This window comes from Scleropages formosus, chromosome 3, assembly GCF_900964775.1.
Source record: "Scleropages formosus chromosome 3, fSclFor1.1, whole genome shotgun sequence".
NCBI classification, from domain to species: domain Eukaryota; kingdom Metazoa; phylum Chordata; class Actinopteri; order Osteoglossiformes; family Osteoglossidae; genus Scleropages; species Scleropages formosus.
Window position 1 is genome coordinate 13,181,010 of NC_041808.1, and position 20,171 is coordinate 13,201,180.

At 40.3% G+C, this 20,171-nt stretch overlaps 1 protein-coding gene across 1 annotated transcript in view; it reads left to right on the forward strand.

Moving 5' to 3' along the window:
* Positions 1–3,088: 3,088 nt before the first annotated feature.
* Positions 3,089–20,171, forward strand: part of brinp2 (bone morphogenetic protein/retinoic acid inducible neural-specific 2) — a 102,274-nt gene continuing 85,191 nt past the window's right edge. Inside the window, exon 1 of the mRNA XM_018753199.2 lies at positions 3,089–3,870. The gene's annotated coding sequence lies outside the window, so the exon portion shown is untranslated. The remainder of the gene's footprint in view (positions 3,871–20,171) is intronic.

Genomic DNA, 20,171 nt, shown 5'->3' on the forward strand with positions numbered 1-20,171 from the left:
TCATATTTTTTTGTTCCCCAACAGCTGGAGAGGTTGTTGGGCCACTGCATAAATATTCCGACAAGACTGGAATATGCTCAAAAATGCATCATTACAAACCCTGCAATGGACTGATGTCCCGTCCAAGGCTGTCCCCTTCTGAACCTTGCATCCAACACTTCTGCGACATGCTTCAATTCACTAGATCCTGGTATGGAGAAACAGCTATTGAAACTGGACTGACAGATGACATGCATGATTACAATATGTAAGTAAGTAAGTAAGTAAATAAATAAATAAATAAATAAATAAAATTCCTGAAGTTTTACATCAGTACCTTATTACTGTTGTCTTGTTTCAGGTCTTTGTTTTACATGGTCAGGTCAAATAATTTCACAGAGCAAAAGGGTATTTAGTAAAGTGCTTAGGGGAAAAAATTATTGAATTAAGTGTAACCTGTAGAATCTGAAGCTATGGCCTTTTTAGCAATTTTTACAAAGGTTCTGAAAAACTGCTTCCTCGGTGCAAAACCTCTATGTCTGCATCTGCCGGGACTAACAAGATTTCAGAGACAAACCAGGATGGTCTGCATTTTGACTCATAGTCTGTCTTAAATAAACTGCTTGTTAGAAAGAGCAGCAGCATAAGGACACACCCTAACAGTAGAAATATTTTACCAAGGTAATCCTCCCCCCACAACTGACGCATGTGTTAATCTTACTGTATCTGAGCATGTTCAAACACTTGAGCTATTTTGTCGCCCATTACAGGACTACAGATTAGCACAGGCAAGAAAGACTGAGTGCAGCATATTGCGTTGAGACTGGATGGTAAGGACACAAAGAATGATTCACTGCTTCACCTTTATTTTTTCATAAACCCACCTGCAGCTTACTTTTTCTTCATATTTTTAATAATAATAAAATAGTACAAAAAAACAATAAAAACAAAAATGTTGAAATATCAAAAGTAAAAGAAACATAAGAACATGATGTATATTTTATTTTTACTCAGAATCTGCGGAGTTGGCAGTGACTACTCGCATGAAGAACTGTTTTTGTTTTATAACATCTATTATTTAGGAAAAATGTTGACAAAGAGAAGAAACCATGGAAACTCCAGGTAACTACAGCAAATACAGGAACAACATGATAGAGCTGGTGCTGGATTTGAACCAAACCAGAACATGTAAGGAAACAGCACAACCCACTGAGCAGCCCTGCCTCCCGAAGTGAATGCAAGCCCCTGTAATCAAAAAACAATTCAATTATGATCTGTTGCTTTCAGGCCTCATCCAGGATCAAGTACAGCTTTTGCTCTATACAGAGCACATCTTGAAATGTCTCACTAAGCATGCTAAGTCGTTTTACGCTGACCTGAACTAAGGTCCTGGAAATGGACATGATGTTTAATAAGATGTGTCTAAGCTAAAGAATGTGCCTAGCAGTTCTCTTTCAACAAAGATGGATTTTCATTTCAACATCATCTGCACAGAAATCATTTTGGGCAGATGCTGTTGTATAAACTACATCGCTCTGTCAAAACAGACACCTGAGTCACCAGAGTACTGTGAGAAGGTTCTGGGTTCCTCGGCTAAGCTTTAGAAGCACTTGAAATGTTTGACCTTCCAACTAAGATGGGCACAGCCTCCCCCTTGAGCCGACGGCAGCTGGCAAGGTAATCTGTTGCTGGCATGTGAAACGATGCCACAAGAAGCAGAAAGATCTGAAGGCTTGTGTATCCTGGTGTTCCACCATCTGTAGATTATTGGTTGTCATTAAGCTTTCTAATGTTGGGCGAGACAGGGGAAATAGCCAAAGAAAGGCCAAAATGTTTCCCAGTTCCTGGGGAGATGCCATGAGTATATTTACATATTTATACATCTTAATTATATTTATTTTTTGTCTGATGTTGGGACTGCAGGAAATAAAGGGGATTGTGGAGTCTCTAAAGTCATTTATATCTTTATATCTTTTGCTGTTTAAGAAATATAAGCAGTTTCATCCTTTGATGCCTGAGTTTTCCTTTAAACAACGTGAAGTTTTGCTCAAAAATCAAGTAATGAAGAAGGGCCGAGGCAAAAATTAATCTCCACGATGCAGAATTATTAAACCTAAAATTCAGTCAGTCAGATTAAATTAAAAAAAAAAAAAAGAAATACACAGAACCCAAGCAATGTGCCAGGCTATAGTGGTTAAAACACCGGGCTCAGGGCAATGAAGTTGTTACAGCTAAGAGCAAATTGTAAAGAGAATTAACTATTTAAAACGAGACTGTCTGGGGCTGTAATTATTCCATGTGCTGGAAAATGGGAGTTTCTGCAGTGGGAACCGAGAGTGAGATAAGGGAAAATTCTACACTTTCCTTTGGCATTTGAAATTAAAATTTCAGTGAATGCATGCTAAATGTAAAACTTGCCTCTTGCTATCAAAGCGCTTCATCAGCCTCACAATTTTTGGTTTAATCCTCACACTTGTTTGCAAGGAAGCAGCTGCAAAGCCATCCATTATGTGGATGCTGGAGCTCGGGGCGCGACGCGCTTCACGTGGAGCGCCCACGTTCCGCTTCCGCGCCCGTCAGACGCTCCGGAAAGCAGCAGGTTGCGCTCGGGAGCGTCGCACGTCCAAGCGCTGCGCTCACGGACCTCGCAAAGCGCGCAGCTCCGCGCTCGCAGAAATGGGAGAAGAAAGCACGTGCTCTGTCTGTGCTTGGCGCTCGCGCCTCGTCCGTCAGGGGATCTCGTCCTGACTTTTTGGATTTACCGCGCGTAAGAGAGGCAGATATCGCTCCCCGAAGAACACTGCGGACTTTGTCAGTATGCATCCATGTCCCCCAGAGTCACGACAAATTTGCAGTAGACAACTGGCTGAGGCATGGAGGGTGGGGGGGGGGGGGGGGGGGGGGGAGCGTTTCGCTTTCATTAGCCAGGCTGTCCCTCCAGGCTCCGCGAGCGCGGCGTGTCCTCCGCTCGCGCGCTCCCCTCCCCTTCGAACTCCGCCGCTGCCCGCCCCCAAATAGCAAATCGGCCAATCAGAGCTGGGGAGGCGTGGCCGCCCGAGTCTGTCAGCGAGCGCTGCGAGAAAAGAAAGAGACTCCTACCCGACAGACACACAGAGCAGCCGAGGGATCGGGATCCTGACAGCCGGGCGGAGGCGGCGGCGGCGGCGGCGGAGCTGCTCTCCAGTGCACGGCGTGACAGTGAACGATGACTGTAGCATGGACATCTGTAGTCCTGGATCTCTGGCACACACACGGAGACGGCTCACTGCTCTAGAGGCAGGTGAGGCTGCTCCGCTAAATGGCTAAGTACCCAGGGGGGGCTCCGTGGAAGAGCAGAGCTCGAGCCCCGCTTTCCTCGGATGTATCGCCCTCCCCCTGAGTGAGGGGGACACCTGCAGCCCGGAATAACGCACCTACAATGAAGAGCTGCGCTCTTAACTCCTCCTCATCTCCTGCCGCCTTCTTTTTGGCTCCATCCTGAACTCCGGGTTTGAATTTCCTGGCTTGATTTGGGTCACGACCCTTTTTTCCCCCCCTGCAGTTTTTTTTTTTTTTTTTTTCCTCTTGCAAATTAAAACTGGGACTAAATCTCAAAGGGTAACTTAAGGACTTTGCTGTGGCTTCTTCTTAGGGGATTCGAGCCACAGTGGTGCCGTAGCCAGGTGTGTGCTTGGTCCAGGTTGCTGGGAGGATGTGGACAATGTGCGGATTATCCCGCAGCCGGCCGTGTGGCTCAGCCCCGGGCAGCAGCGAGTGAAGGGGAGCTGGTGGGTAGGGCACCTAGGTGCATTCCTCCGGCGTGGAGATCACCCCGTGAAAGGCTTCCCACTAACACACACAAGCCTCTGGGACAAGCGGAGCACGGACTGCCAGACCCTCTGTACACTCTGGGTGAGTTCACCAGCACCTTTCTCCATGGGTTAATTAAAGTGACCGGAAAAGAGGTTCTTTTACACCATCATATGTCATGTAGGATCACCCTGCGCTGTTCATGTGTAACAGTCACGCTGTCCACCAATGCACCTTTTCTCCCCATTTAATTTTTGCTATTGGTACTTTGAACTTGGCTTTCCCTTTGGCTCAGTGGATGTGGTTATGATGTTGACACTTCAGGGCAAGACTGGACGATCAATGCGAGATATGCATTAAATGTGCTTTTTGTGGTTTGATGGGACGGCTTGTTACGCTGAAATGAAAATGGAGCATGCATGCCTTATTTATTAAACCAGGTGTACGGCATCGCTGGTGTTGCATTTGCATAGTGCCAGGAGATGCGGATGTACTTCTGTGCAGACTCCTTTGACAGCAAAGTCCCATTTGGAGACTGGCTTTCCAGGGGCTGAGAGGACGGTGCTGTAGAGACAGGACTCATCAATTCTCATGAGTTCACCGACAGGCTTCCGGAATTTCTCCCTGACTTTTTTTTTTTTTGGGGCAAAATCAACATTGGTAAGCAAGTTCTTATTTACATACAGTGTAAACACACACGTGCACACATGCATGCATGCACAGGCGCACAGACAGATACACACAGCTGTGCACAAGTAAAAGGGATGCGAGATTAGAAACAATGTGTCCCTGGTGTTCAGCTTCTACGCCCAGCTTGGGGAACTTGGACATTTTCCAGGGTGCAACTCAGCGGAGGGGAGCCGGGGGTGTAGGTCACCTGCTTCTCTTGGTTTGGACGCCTTTGTTCCCGAGGATGTTTGCTCGTCAGAAGCCATCGGTAGCATCAGAGCTGTAGGAGTGAAAAGCCCAGTACAGTAAGCACTTGCATTGTTTCACACATGTAATAATCCGCTTTTCTCACTCTGGATCTGGCAGTCCACGGGCAGATTGACATTTCAAAGGGGTGGAGGCCCCTAATACCATTCTACAGCAATATTTCAAGCAGCTTTCTTTTTTATAATCCTTTGAGAAATGTCATAAGCTGCAGCGGTTGTATCTCTTTTTCCACAGATTAAGCTTTAAGTTACCTACTAAGCATTATATTTGTCTTTAATTGTCCATCCATACTTTTGAAAAATGTGTACGAGTTAGCCAGAAGAAGGGCGTGCTGGTTTGAGGAGGCTTATTGAGCGTTAAATGAATATGACAGTGTTGACCCAGTGGAGAACAGTGTGGAAGGATTTATTTCACTGAACTTTAAGACCCTGGTTCCTCAAACAATGGGCTCATTTTTTTTCTGTTTAAATAGAAGAAGGCACCAGACAAGGCTCGTCTGTCTTTTGATGACATGTGATTTAGAATGTCACCTAAACTGACCTGCCTTTATTGCTGTTTGGTCACAGCTCAGCTGCAGGAACATTAGTGTCCTGCTCTGCATCCTCGCTCAGCGGTAGGTTACCATAGTACTGACTCTTACCTACAGAGGGAGTCGAGTACAGCGCATGATTGAACTGGGCCAACGCTGGCGCTGAGTCCTGAAGGAAATCTTTCCTAGTGCATTTCAGTAAACAATCCTGCCTCTTATTCGTTTGTCTTTTTGCAGAAAAAGCAGGCCTTTCTGTGCGGTGTGTGTTACAGTTATTTGGTACAGCGTTTAGCTTATCCTTGCATGGTGTCGGCAAGATTTAATTTGACTCGTCATGCAAAGCAGCTCAGAAATTGTGATAGTATTGTTATGGATTATATAGCCCCTGCTGGCGATTAAAGCTGTACTGGAGGACAGAAGCAGTTATACTGTTTAACCTCATTTGCAAACACACGGTTTTATCAGTTTTGTCTAATTTCAAAGAAGCTTTTATTGTCTTCAGATTGAAAAGAGGAAACTGCACGGCACAGGGGCCATAAAGAAAGATGGCAGGATGGAAAATGTGAGGATGGAATATTTGTGTGTGTGTGTGTGTGTGTGTGTGTGTGTGTGTGTGTGTGTGTGTGTGCAAGCTGGGTTGGCAGGTGACTGGTGGTACCCATGAGAACCTGTTTGTCTACGTATAAAACAGTGATAAATAAAAAAAAAAAAAAAAAAAAAAAAATAAGATTGAAATAGGTGCTGGAACATTATCAGGTACTCAATGTAGCGGAGGATCCAAATATAACAGCCAACATATTTACATCAAAGAATAAGGTCAGATTCAAATGCAGGACTTAGTGGTGTATCACTGGTCCCCAGATACAAAGGCCCTATCAGCTTTTATTGGAAAATCAACTATTTAGCACCATTTTTGATGTTTCTGATACGGGTTCCTGAAAGCATGCTGCCGCGCCAGTGTCAATGAACACATTCCATAGTGTCAGGAAGAAAGGGAACTCCAGGAAATGAGATGGATCAAGTGGCAGCTTGGCTGTCAAGAGTGACAGCATGAGGACAGCGCACAAGTGCACTAGAAACGTTCCTAAAGCTACATGCTGCTTTGTTGCATGACAAAACTCAGATGGGCGATTTTACTAATGGAAATGTACATAGCTTGATTAGCGGTTTGGCCTTTCTTGTTGATTTTGTCACCATTTAACATCTTTACAATCAATTGAAACAGTATAATTCCCTTGGCTGGCCTGGATGCTAAATGAAATGTTTAATTAATGAGGAAAAATTACAGAGAAATGGTCTTTAAAGCTTTCTTCCCTTCCAAACCTGTAAGAGTCAAACTTACTCAGAACCTTCGTGTAAAGTCAATATATTCCTGTAGAAACAATAGAAAAGAAAAAAAGGCAACAGTGAAAAGAAAAAGAAAAAAATACATTGAAAGAGCAATTTTCTTCATTGTAGGTGCCCTGTATGTGCAGAAGTCAAAGAGATGGGAGCATCTTTCTTAAATTTTAAAGCAAGAGGGATATTCTGAGCCCATAGTGGCAATGGTGGCACGGAGATGATTAATTTAGCAAGGACTCGGGATTCAAAGAAGCCTGGGGACACAGTTTGCCCAGGCCAGAGCTTCCTTGCACAAGTGGAGCCTTCACCAATCAGCCGCATCAGCAGGCCCCCTTTCCGTGGCTTTTAATTGACCGCTGCATGGAGGCCGGAGATCAGAGACCACAGACCGAAAACCATTAGGCATGGTGGCGGGGTTTGAGGAAGCGCAGATTAAACTTTAACCTTTGAAACGATGGCAGCGGTTCCAATAATATCGGCAGTGGCTGGAACGAGCCTCCGCTGCTTCGCTATGCAACCACAGCGACTCTGTACCATTTTCAGTAGCTCGCCATCATTTGAGCATAAATAAATAAATACGGACATTTTGCAAACGTTCAAATGCAGAATCGCTGCTGGAAATAGTCAGGTTGTGTGTCACCAGGTTAATAAAAACTGAATGTTTTAACATTTTAACACAACGCTAATATTTTTATATTTCCGTTGAAATGTTAACATTTAGTGGTTAAACACAAATATTGGAATATTAGCGTTGCTGATATTTACCAGTAACATGTATGAAATTATAAGTCTTTGCACAAAATTGTTCCCTCCTCCGGACTAAATGTCATTAGAGAAGATCTGATGGAAGAAGAATCCTACTGTTTGACGTTAGAATTGTACAGAACTCAGTATGCCTCTCTCTCCTACATGCATGAAATATGGACGCCTGCTATTACCCTAACCTCTACCATTTCGTTCTGCCCATTTGACCTTTTCTTTCTGTGCTGGGCTGTGTATCACCTAGTTCAATATTCATCTTCAGATAGGTGAAGCCCTTCGAAATATTGTTCTTTTTCATGTGACCAGAGCTTGAGTGCACTATAAAGTCATTAGCTCGCCCAGAGATCAAGGGTTATTTTTTGATGAGCCCCCTGCTGAAGTTCCCCAAAGGGAGCCCAAGGACCTTTGCTCGATGTATATGGTTTAGCTGTGCTTATTTTCGAAAAGGTCTTGGACTGCTTGTATCGATTTAGAAATCGGTTTTGCAAATTAAAAGTTGAGCCTAATAGTTTAATTTAAGTTTTTCACAATTTCCAGCATGCTTTCTGCAGTTCAAGTCGATTTCTTAATGAAAATGCGTGCTCATGAATTGATAAATAGCCATTTATTAAAAAATAAGTTGCAGTGAATTTAAATAATTGCCGTTTATTGTTCAGGAATAACTGTTACCAAAGTTTGAAAGGCACGCAGTCAGAAACTTTACTAAAGCCACATGAACTCATGAATTAAGCATGTGTTTTAATTAATACAAAACCACTAAATAAATTCAAAATTTAGATCAACACAATGATAAGCTTATCATTGATTTGTCCTTACTTGTCAGATACAAGGGTTATGGCCATCTGCACAAAGTTTTTTTTTTTTTTTTTTTTTTTTCCTCTCTACTTTCTGCATAATGTTTTTCAAGGTGATTCAGTTGCTCATCCATACAACATTACCCAACCAGTTACACAATTTGCTTGAAATGACAACGGCCATTTCTGAATTAGACAAGGGTGTTTGCACAACGCAGTTTATTTTTGGATTAAACGGGAGGGTAACAGATGCCAAAGGCTGCTTTAGATCATCAGCACATGGCTAGTTCTCCTTTCAAATGACCATAATGTATTCTTTAAAAAGGGTAGGAGGAAATGCTTCTGAAACACAGATTTTAAGATTAATCTCCTGGTCCATGTTTCCATACTAACATATTGCATGGAAACGTCCTTGCAGCTGACATTTTATACTGTAGATTAAAACGGTATAATCTTCTTCAAGAGTTTTTTTTTGCATGGAATTCACGCTGCTTATTAGCACTCCCGTCAGACTGTTCTCGATATTTCTTGCAAAGTACCGAATTCTCCCCTAAATCACCTCTCTTGGTTAAATCAGATTTCTTTCATTTCCAAAATAAAACATGTGTCTTTAATTAGGATGATCAGTCCTTGTGGAATTTGAAATGATGTGAAGAAAAATAGAGTACATTAAAATGTAATTATATCTGCGCTCTTGTTGCCCTGTCCACGTGTAGCAGGAGCTCAGTATTAGAATCCTCAAATATTAACCTGTTTAATTTCCTTGTCAAAGTCTGCTTTTATTTTATTTTTTTCTCCTTTTCGAACCACTTTACAATGTGAAATTGCCATGCAGTGCTACCTGGCCATGAATCTGTGTGCTATGCACCCCAATGAGGGGTGATTTATTGCTTTAACCGATAATTCAGGCTGTATGAGTTGCACTGGAGTCCTCTCGATTTTTAGCACTTAGGAGTAAAGAGTCCCAGAATGAAACACTCTCAGTCGTGAGCTCCTCTCAACCACAGAGGAAGAGTTTGCTCCACATTATTGCACAGACTGTGCTGAAATAACCTCAAAGCACCTTTTTAAATATCTATCTATCTATCTATCTATCTATCTATCTATCTATCTATGCGTTTTTCCCATGCAGCATTTCTCTACCACCTGCATACTGCACCTTAGCACCAGGGTCATTTAGGTACAGAAATCAGGTCTTTAATGTCAGTCTCTTATCTGTTGCCCTCCTTCTAAAATAAGGTTTAGTTGGACTGTGATGTTTCCAGAAGCAGACAGGCTCAGAAATCCTTGACTGATCAGATGTCCTTGAACAGAGCGACCTGCTGAGCCCCCAAGAATTACACAAATGCTCCTGTGCTCATTCTCCTTGTCTCCAGCAGAAAGCCCCTCCTTTTAGTTAAGCCCTAGGTTTAGACCCAAGAAGTCTAATGGGACCTGAGCAAAGCCAAACCCAGGACCAATTCTTTGAAACTTCTTTGGACACACTTTAGCTCTTTTCCCCTTGACAGCTGAGGATCGGCAGTTCTTCTGCTGTAACGGTAATGAACAGACCCCTCTTCTCAGCATCTGCTGAAGACACCTTCTGTGTCACTCTTGCTATGTGTGAGCTGATAGCTCCATCATGCTACCTTGGTGCAGATAAATCATTTGTTACACATCTGCATGTACACCCAGTCGTAATGAATGACAAAGAGTCACATAAAAGGACGTCTTGGACAGAACAAAGACTGCAGGCCAATGTGATGTTGAAATGTATCTTTCATGAAGTCAGCTTTGGAAGAGCAGGCTAAGTGAGACACGATTCTTCCAGGGGGAGAGCGTGGTTATTTTTTAATCTTGTTGGTTGGAAAGAACGCATTCTGTCGTCCTGTCTGCACTACCCTTCCAGCAGTCCAGATCTCAAAATTCCTTGCACTTCTTTTGCACTACCTACGTGCATAAATCAACTATAGCTCTACTAAAATGAATATTGGAAAGATGTAATGGTACCAGTGCTGGATTCTCACGCATCTTTATGAAGTTTGCATATCTGCCAGGTTAGTGAAGAAACCAACTACACAACTTGGTGAGTTTTTTTTTTTTTCCTCAATATATGTAAATCTATCATCCCACTGAAGTTCTTCTTTGAAGGTGTGTAACACCTTGAGATGTTTGTCCCCCTTTAACTACCATGAAGCAGCTGCTTTCTTACCAAACAATATAATAGTGACAAGGTAACTGGAAAAGGTAGCAAACAAGCAGCTATTTTGTTGAAGAATTTGGCCACATTGGGTTTATCAAACATGAGCATTTAAACAGTAAACACTTTCTCACCATTTTTGCCTATAAGCAAACCAAGACATATCATAAACAACAAGAGACAGTATATATGAACTCAATGCATTTATTTCCTGAAACTCATTATGTATTCTCAACAGATAAGATTCCCTCCTGTTACCTTTTGGTTTAAAATCAATGATCACTTGAAGCACATCTGTTTCACTAATGAGTGATATATATTTTATGTATGTATTTACCAAATAAGTTGAGGAAAGCTCATTTAAATGATTATTTATAAAGTGGAGCAAACAACGCAGCATGGAAATGCAAATGAATAAAATGGTGCCTGCTGTTAATTATAAATTATTTCTGGACTCAGCTGGCATGCAGAATAGAGTTAAGCATTCAATAAAACAATTTCAGAAGCAATGCTTTCGGGAGTAGATAACAGTAAGAAGACAAGGCTAAGGAACATGTTAATTTTAACCACAGGTTGCTGAAAGGTTATACCATTGTGTAAGCTGAGTCAAAACAGAAAGGTCACTGCAATCATTCTCTTCTTTCAAATAATGTGCAGGATAATTAAGCTATCATTTGTGTTTTAAAATGCAGGTAATAATAGAGAAGCATATTTCTGGTCAAGCTGCAATCCAATTAGACACATTGGCACTCATTGGCACTGTCTTCACTCAGTTGCAGTGAAGAATGAAAAGTAAGTGGGGCTAATGACTAGATGAGCCGGTTCAGGATATGATTTTGTTTGGTGCCCTAATGTCATGCACAGCATTCTAAGAAGATCAATACATGGGATTCATAATTAGACAGTGAACAAGAAGATTACATGACAGGCGCCAGTTTGTATCCAAGAACTTCTATGGGGGGGGACGGGGACGGATACGTTCTTCTTTCCTCTCATTCTTTCCTCTGTCTTTCTTACACTTTATTTTTTTCTAATCTTTGCTCTTTCTTTCTCTCACCCCCTCCTCCCCCCCCCCAGGCAGAAACACACACACACACACACACACACACACGCACACACGTACGCCCGCACGCACTCGCTACTGTTTGAGTGGCTGACGGAGTCCAGTGGTGACAGATGCTGACACGCAAAGGCTGCTGTTTGAGGTGGAGGGTCAGCAGGCTGACACAAAGATCACCTTCACAAAGACAGCCCACATGCACACACTGCAGCCCTACTGCCATGAGGAGATGCAGGAATTTCTGCAGCTCGCCAGACCACAAAGCACATGAACATTTTCCAAAGGATGTCGAACAACAGCTTGGAAAAAGAGGGGAAAAAAAATCTGTTCTGATTGTGAGGCAGGATTACCTTTTGGCTGTTTTACATTATCCCTCATGTAATGCTTAGTCAGCAATATTAACGGATGTGTTATTCTTCCACTAAGTCGCAAGGAACTGTCAGGAAGGATTTCCCTATCTCATAGCTAAATGCTTGGAGTCTCAACTATAAGGCGTCATGTTTTTGGAAAGCACGGCCATTCTGTGCACCATCTAGAAGATGAGAGAAGATGTTTGAGCGGGATTGTATTTATCCTGAAGTCCGTGCTTCTCACCAGAGGAAATTATGTCAAAACAATTAGAGTGGTCTAGCAGTCCTCATGCATCACTTGGATTATGAATGTAAATTTAAGGTCAGATGGACCTTAAAGTACAATCCTCTTTCCAGACTAAAGTAATTTTACATTTTTTAGCTGTTCCATTGACTTGTTTCAGCATGTAAATCTATCATTTAGAAAATTAAATAATGACCTAGTTAATAGGTAATGACTTCTCTCTGACTAATTTTTCTTTTCAACTAGGAAAAGTACAGTATTACTTTCAATGCAAACAGTACAATATTTTTGTAGTTATAACTGAAGTTTAATTTAAAAATCACAAAAGCCACAGTCCTCATTGTTTTAGCAGATGTATATGTCGCATTAGTTATTCTCTGAGTTTGCATGATGCTCTGTTCTTTACTATTTAACTATATAGTTAAATGCAAAATCCCGTTTATTCCATACTTATGGTAAAGATAATTAGTCCGCTAACTTCATGGATCCTTTAGTGTTACATAAGGAAATATTCTTTTAGAGAGGGTGTAACCAGCAATAAACTTTGTTGCAAAAAAACTGATAACAAGCATGGGCAGTCAGAGAGATGGCAAATCTTCATTATAATAAAGATACGAAATAGCGGATGACTAAAGAGGTGCTTCATTACAAAAGTTTAGGTGCATAGAACTTGTCATTATTGTTATTAATGCTACTATACCATTTGAGTTAAGGCTTTTCCAGATACTGAGATGGTTGTGATCTTCCCATGATCTTGAGTCTAGAAGCAGAAGGTAGTGTAGAGAGTAGGCATGTCGGCATCTAACTAGAAGTAACCAATCCAAATCCCACCGTCAGCTCAAGTGTAATGCCCTTAAGCATGGTACTAACCCGCTATTGCTCCAATAAAAGTACCCTGCTTTAGAAACCTGTCACCAGTTACAAGTTGCATTGGACAAAGATTTAAGCTAAATGACAAATTAATAAAACTGGACACAAAACCTTTGGATTATCATTTCTGTCATGTTGCAGGATCATTATAACAGACCCTTATTTGGCTGACATCTATTTGAAAAGTGGCTTCCAACAGCAGACACTCAACGTACAACTTATTTGTACAATATGGTGTTGCTATTGTTCCAGTTCAGGGTGAGTATACCCATGAGTGCTGCAACAGTAGGAGTTGGGATGTTAACAAGAAACCTTCAGATTGAGAGATGGCAGCCCTAACCGCTATGGTACCGGCTTGCTCCGCTGGCCCTGTAGGCCCTTGCCCTGGTTCGCAAATATGCAGATGTACAGAGACTAATGTAGCCACCTGAACACTCCAATTCTGTATTCCATTGCTTCTCGACCAGCCTGAACAACCGATTATTTAGTATCAATAACTGGCTTGCAGAAATGCTGGCTGAGAGGTTAAGGACAATTCTTTGCTCCTAAACAAAAACATAATTGGCAGCGGCAATGATGCATACAGTTTTCAGCTAACCATGTAATGAAGGTAAAATTGGCAAGCCGTGAGGGAGACGGATGCAGTTGTCCAATAGTGAGGTATGGACTTCCTGTTTGCTGTAGGCTTCACTGTCAGAAATAGTGCTCCATCATTTTCCTCCTGGTCAATTTCTCCTGCAGCTTCTGCTGAACATGTGCTTTTACACAGCATAATTAAATGCCTTCAGCTCAACCCCTATTAAGAGACAGGAAGTCAGTTTGTTTTTTGTTTTTTTTTTTTTTTGTGATTCAGATATTTCAAACAGTACATCGGTTGCCATTTACAGTACAACACCTTGGGTCTTACTGTAATAATTACATCTTTACCAGCTTCTATAGCCAGACACGTGGGGCTAATTTTAAACAGTATTTCATCCATAAAATCTGCATGTTTCTGTGCTCCTTATGTGTTCTTTACTTTTTTCTCCAAATACTTAAATACATATATTAATGTCAATCATTCAGTGACTAAACAGAGTGTCATTGCTGTTGAGTTTGAATCCCAAAGCATTCTGGACACATGATAAGATTCATCTTGGCAAATGACTGTGGAACGCTAAGCTTGTTCTCACAGATCAGTGCATAAAATTCAACATCAAAGTTGCCTCAAACTTGGCAGAAATTGTGGCACTGACATATATGCAAAAAAATTGAAATGAAAACTTTTGAAAGTGGGTGTCATTTCTCACCAGATCCCACCCATCTGTGTTCTTCAGTGTGGTGTGAAAAACAAGGAAAAGTTCTTGTGAATATTTTCTTCTGCTGCTAAAGCAACAAAAGTTATTTTAATATGATATTAAACGTGCATGTCGCTTTTGGATTCTTAGTTAGTATTAGTATTAGTGTTAACATCAGAATGGCAGATAGATTAATAAAATAGATAAATTAATATTAGATAAATAAGCAAGCATCTAGTACCAAATGTCTCAGGTTTGAGAGATCTTTCGAATATGGTTCATATTTTAAAAAATAAATAGAATTTTATAATATAACTGCACATTAATAAAAAAATACAAGCAATTAAAAAAACCTTGCAGTTATAATGCGGTTTTCAGCTCTTCAATACTGAATTGTGCAGTAGATGGTAAAATTAACAATGCTTTCAACAGGCCAGAGCTAAATATTACATTTCTTTTTTAAAAAAATCTTATGAATTTTTATCAGTAAAGTGAAGTTCCCAAACAAACTGCTTAAACTGGCAGTTAAAGCTTTCATGATGTCCACATGTGACTCAGCGGCACTGATGCTGTTAGCCAGTTAGCTAGTATTAGCCCTGAATTTTCACAGTTTTATCCCCACTTTTTACATAATTCGAGCACTTTTCTTCAGAAACCAATAAATAAGAGAAAGCACATTTCATGTACCTTAGTTTATTTATTTATTTTTAAGATAGTGAACTAGTTACTCCTTTTATAATGGCATAATTGCCACGCATTGTGAGGTAATGCTGGTAAAAGTGAACTCAAGAACCAAAGACAAGGTGTTTTGTTACATGTACTCATACATGCAGAAATCCAGTTTACATTTATTTAGCAGGCACTTTTCTCCAAAGCGACTTCCAATGAACTCTATGTAGTGTCATCAACCCACACACCTTATTCACTGCGGTGACTTACACTGCTAGATACACTACTTACACTGGATCACTCATCCATACATCAGTGGAACACACTCTCTGTCACTCACACACTATGGGTGAACCTGAACAGCATGTCTTTGGACTGTGGGAGGAGACCAGAGCACCCGGAGGAAACCCACACAGACACGGGGAGGACATGCAAACTCCACACAGACTGAGCGGGGATCGAACCCACGTCCTCTCGCACCACCCAGGTGCTGTGAGACAGCAGCACTACTCACTGTGCCATCTGTTTAATTTTTAGGTTAAATTTAGATTAAATTTATTATTGTCAAAACCTCTAAAATCCAACATTCATAATGTAAAAGCAAGACCGACGTGTAGAGGAAAGCGCCAGTGTTGGTTTTGATGGTTAATGAGATGAAAGGAGTGTCAGTGTGGTCAGCCAGAGGGCGGTTGTCCATGTAGACGGCTCAGCGTGATGCTCAAATGACAATCCATTAACATTTCACTCAGAATGTCAGACAAACGACCGAAGAAGATGCTGACTGCCGGTTGCTTTTTCCATCACCAACCATTGCCCATTTCTCGTTATATCAGTCGATAGTTCATCGAAGGCTATAAATTAGTGGTTTGTAGATGCCGTCTGAGCAAAGTAAGAATGTCCACTTCCTATGAGCACTCAAATGAAGAACACATTGGTTTCAAAGTCATCCCACTTACAAATTGTTCTCCTCCATGTTTTCTTCTTCAAGTAGTGTAGGACACCAGTTATGGGCCTGCCAGGCCCACTGCTGCAGTAAGAATAATACTAGCAGACTAGCGCTTTAAATAATTCCCTGGTGAAGGCCTGAAATCCAGTAATGGCTCAGCAGTTGAGGAGCTCACTGGAGCAATATGTGGTGGAGCCAGTTTGTAATATTGATCAACTGAGAGATGTAGATCTGCTGACTAATGCCTTGTAATGCTCCTCATAGGGCTGTAGCTTTCCATAATGCCATAAAGGAATTTTCATAATAGCAAGGAGACTCAGCACTGTCATAACATTATGCATACTCATTACAATTTATATTGTTTATTTAATTTCATAGAAGTTTAAGTCACACATCATTAAAACGGATACAGGAATTTTACGGTGAGATGACTTTATTTAACTGATGATTTTTTTTTTGTTGTTTTTTTGTCCAAAGTGACTTAGAGTTTTAAGCCGCTTACAATCATTTACAGACATTCACCCATTTATACAGCTGAGTAATTTTTACTGCTTCAGTTCTGGGTAAGTACCTTGATCATGGGTACTGTAGAAGGAGGTGGGATTCAGCTCTGGGTTTTTTGAGTGCAAGGCAGCAGCGCTTACCTCCCCACCACCACCAGAAACACATTTTGCTATTATGGAGCTAAAATACAGAAGTTTATATATTACATGCTTGAATGTGGTGGATCAATTAGTTGGTTGGATGCATTTCACTCTGTTACTGTGAATTTCTTCCTGTGCTGCTTAAGCACAGATGTCAAATGTCATCTTGCTCCAGCATTAATTTAAGGTCCTGTAATGATGTAAGATCCTGACATTTTTTAACTTCTCTGCTTAAGAAAAGTCACCAGCAACTCTGAACTTTATATGGCAGTAAATTTAGTTACTCTTTCATATTTAATTGTATACTTGTTCCTAATGTAAAATGGCTTAGGCTGCCTTGGAAGTTCTAACTGCATGTACATAAATACAGCAATAAACTTTTAGAATTTAGTGATAATTGGTAAAATTTCAACTTCTTCCATGTACTCTAAGTTCTTTTTTCTTTTAGTTCTTATACTATAAAGAATGTTATATCATCAGTGTAAAACAAGAGAACTAATTTGTAAGATACCAGACTTTCAGAATACTGGTACTGCAAAACAGCAGAAAAAGATTTTCTACTTGTTTTTGTTTCCTGTTAACAATGTAGTTCATATTTTCAGTGTAAAATTATACATGACTTGTTCCAAGCTGTTTTACTAAAACAAACAAAAATGATAATAAAAACACCATATTGTTATACAGTAATTAAAAAATTAAAGGTCATGGATAACTTCACATTCCAAGCAATTGTACAAAAAAAAAAATACATTTTAAAAGTAGTCCAAGTTCCCAACACATTTAATTTTGATTCAAACACATGAAATACAGCCGTCGATGGAAAAGATGTTTTTCAAAATGTAGCAATCAAAAGCAAGAAATGAATAATGTTTTCATGAAAGGTAACAAATCCCAAAAGAAAGCAAACAGCCTTGTAATTATGAAATGTATATCTGTAACCATATACAGTACACATCAGCGTTTTCTAACCGTCGTTTCCACTGAAGGAGAAAGAGAATGCACAACAACTTCTACTGGCTATGTTGCTACGGTATTATAGAATATTATGGGTTTGCCCGGATTACTGTTGTTCTGCATTAAAGTGCCCATCAGAAAGTACTTCAAGGACTTGGGCTGTGTCAGCAGTCCACACTGTAAGCACTCCCTAGTGACCTCTGCATATTGCAATAGCCTGTCTCGACTTGTAAGGCAAAATCCGACGCAGCACGAAGCCGGGCATCCCGTCCCACTGCATTGTTTGTAAAGACGACTAACAATTTTATTGCAGATTCATTTTTCATAAGCGAGCTATTTATTGCTCCTGGGTTCTTGTTTTGTCACATTGAGGTCTAGCCCTTGTGTTCTTCACTCTTTCCCTTCGTGCTTTTGCTTGAATATTTTATTTTTATTTTTTAAAAGTTAACGACGGCAAGATAATGACTCTGGTTCTGAAGCTCAACTAGGTCACTTAAAATATACGACACGACAGAAACTTGCTTTAATTGGAGTCCATTGCTTCGGATTTGCTTTTATTAGACAAGCGGACAAATTACATTCATTTGGTGGGGTTTCCATGGCCCTATCCCAGTTAGCCCTAGTGAGGGAATTTTGTCAAAGGAGACTTGGCCTGAACTGAACTCCCAAAGCTGAAAGAAGGTCAGACACAGCCTGAGGATTTCTGCCTTTTTTTTTTTTTAAACTTGATAGCATTTTCCATATCTTCTTGTATCTCGTATCTCCTACAGACAATTCATATATTTACACAGGAGAAACCATTTGCAAGGCATAAAATGACACAAATTTGTTTTGTGTGTGTGCATGTGTAAAGTTTAATTTGAAAGCTGCCATAACAGAGCTGATAATAGAATATCCGTCAGCATGCCAGATTCCCTTATTAAATCCATAAAGTATGAGCTGTAACAACACCATTGTATTAGTCATATAAACAAAATGTTATGGTTTTAAAATTGAGGTTTCTTTTTTATGAACATTCTTGTTAAATGATTTCTTGGAGCTGTGAGGTGCTGTTGTGGAATGTGGTAGTGGGACATGGGTTTCCCTCAAGTTTACATACCAAAACTTTTTTATTTGCCTACTTCCATCTCCAAAGAGAGCTGGACTTGAATCAAGTCGACATGGTGCAGTGCTGGTGGCTTTGAATGTAAAGCCCTAGCATTAGATTCATATTAATCTTCTTTCAAAAGAATGCAGCACAAAGGGTCGTATTTCTACTATTCATGCTTATTTTTAATGTGTGTTAGAAATGTAATGCTTTTGCCAATAATTTTTTGAGCTCAGGGGCACATTAAACTGACCTCCAGCATCAACCGAACCAGCCTTCCCTGGCCCCAATTCTAAACAAATCTTGCCTTGTCCCTCTAAATCACTGCAGAACACTTTTTGAATTTTAAATTCAAACCCGTACGGATTTTCAATCTTTTAAATTCAAAGGAACTCATCTGGATTTTCGGTCTTTAATCTGAAGACAAGGTTAGCAGATACCAGAAGAAAACATCTGTTTTCTGGATCTCAGACTTTGTTTTTACACTGACCTCTTCTAAGCCACCAGCTCTTCCATTTTAGCCGCTTGTAAGGAAGGCACTTTTTTGCTTTTCATAGCATCTGTTTTCTTTGTTTGTTCTTTTTAATCGCACTTATGGATATTTAATGAGTAGCGTGTGATTGTACATATCCATAGACGGCATCTCTCTACATAAAATCCATCACCTGTTCCTGTGAATGTATGTGCTTTTAATTATAGTATGAAAAGTATGACTGATTGATCTGCTTTCTCATTATTTTCCTAGTGACCGGTTTTGCGTGTTATATTCGGATTATTATATTAGGATATTTATCGGAATATTTAAAAATATAGATTTTGACAGTCTCATATATGCACATTATTTGTAATACAATGCTTCAATTAAAAAATATTATGATTGCTCTCATTCTGAATAATAAAAGGGGGGTATTAGGATTAATGACCTCATTGTGCTCTTGTTTGTGGTTAGACAAAAAGAATAATACTATCCTAGCTGTATCTTTTTTTAGTTCATTTTTTTATTAGGGATATCAGTGCTTTTCCTTCTCAAAATGCATGTTACCATGGCTTGTTCTTTTTTACATGTACTGGCAGCAAGCAGCACAAATGGTTAGGGGCTGCTGCCTAATGATCTGAAAGGTGCTGGTTTGAATCCCTCTTCTTCTCTAGTACCCTTGAGCAAGGTGCTTACCCTGAATTGCTCCATAAAATTTATGTAAAAATGGGCAAGTCGATGTAAGTAGCTTAGTACTCCACATTGCATGTTGCCTTGGACAAAACTGTCAACCGAATAAGAGTTAATAATAATTATCTTGTCTCCTGGAAGGTATTTTATTTAAATGTGCCGATTTGTTAAAAACATGTTCAAAACATGCAATGGAAAAAGGAGGACCAAAATGTCTTTTTTATGGATAACAGTTCATTTTCATACAAAGCCCACACGAGTACAAGAAACCCCATAACAGAATGCTCAAGCAGTTGGCAGTGACATAAATAAAAGCAATTTAGAAGTTAAATATCTAGTTTGCTGGTTACTTTTTGAGCAGAGAAGTGCAGTTAAACATCCTTTAGCATGCAGGGCTTTTTCTGCTGCAAAGATGGAACTTTGAGATAGCTTTGATTTTTTCCTCCACCGGTAACTGGCCAAGGAAGATTAAAAGATTTGAACACTTCCACTCGGTTTCTGGCTTAAATGAAAAGAAAAAAAAAAAAAAAATCTGAGCAGTTCCAAGTCAAGTCTCCGTTATATGACTAGGAGGGTAAAAGAGATGACATTTTGAA